Source organism: Solanum tuberosum, unplaced genomic scaffold (genome assembly GCF_000226075.1).
Source record: "Solanum tuberosum cultivar DM 1-3 516 R44 unplaced genomic scaffold, SolTub_3.0 scf00145, whole genome shotgun sequence".
In the NCBI taxonomy this organism is placed as follows: Eukaryota; Viridiplantae; Streptophyta; class Magnoliopsida; order Solanales; family Solanaceae; genus Solanum; species Solanum tuberosum.
In genome coordinates this window covers 219,064-220,300 of record NW_006239069.1, presented here as the reverse complement: position 1 = coordinate 220,300, position 1,237 = coordinate 219,064, and positions in this window count along the sequence as shown.

Here is a 1,237-nt window from a genome sequence, read left to right as displayed (position 1 = left end):
GGTGCTCGATACTACTCCCAAAAATGTACTGGCTCTTATGTTTTTAAAACATATTTATTCCTGCTGATATGAGATAATTACTCAAAAACTAGCCCGAAGGCTCTTTTGGAAATCTCAGTTTCCAACCTTGTTTAAATGTAAAACATTTCTTTAAAACTTCTTTGGGAATACATAGTTCCCTAATAACTTTGAGAAAAGAACTCAACTTTAAACTCTTTACTTTACTTGAACTCTTGGCTTGATGTGAAACTCTTAACTTAACATGAAACTCTTAACTTTTGACTTGACTTGAAACTCAATACTTAGCTTGGAACTTGAGCCTTAGAATAAAGTTAAAACGTTCAATGAAGACTCTTGGAAAACCTTAAAGACTTGCTTACTTCTAAGCTTGACTTCACTTGACTTGGAAACTAACTTCACTTGAATTGGAAACTAACTTCAACTTGACTTGGAAACTAACTTTCTTGAATTGAATTATGGATTCAAGGGTAATGATTTGTGTTTGGAAGGACCCCATGATGATTAGGAATAATTTAGGACATCTAGACTTAAGAAAATTTCGCAATTTAATTCTAAAAATAGAACAGATTCTGTTCACAGAGGGAACATAACTGCAACGCAGACTTGCTTCAGGCAAGCTGCCCGACTTTTCTCCTTCATGTTGCCAACTCTAAACCCTCTTAACTTCAAAGGTTCTTTTCCCAAACACTTGGGGTCATAAACCCCTCAACATACAGTGGATTCCACTCAAAAACACAACCAAATTCTGTCCCAAATCAGCAAGAACTTCAACAACACAACCAACAACTTCAACAACCAAAATAGATCTTTTCTTGGAATTAAAAACAAGTTGGTGTGTGGGGGTATGAACCAACCAACACTAAGGATCATAAAATCCCTCAATATACAATAGCTTTCAGCTCAAGAACACAACCAAATCGTGTCCCACAACCAACAATAACTTCCACAACACAACTAACAACATCAACAACAACTAACAACTTCAACAACTTCAACAACAAATCCAATCTTTTCTCAAATCATAAAATGAGCTTGGTGTGTGGGGGAAAGGATCAACCCACACTAAAGAACTCACATACCTTGATAGGGATCACCCCCGACGAAATTCCACGACGGAAACTTGTTGATCTCCTCTTTCTCCTCTTCTTCTCCTCTTCTTCTCTTCTTCTTCTCTTCTTCACTCTCAAGAACCCTAACTTTCTCTCTTTTAAAATGG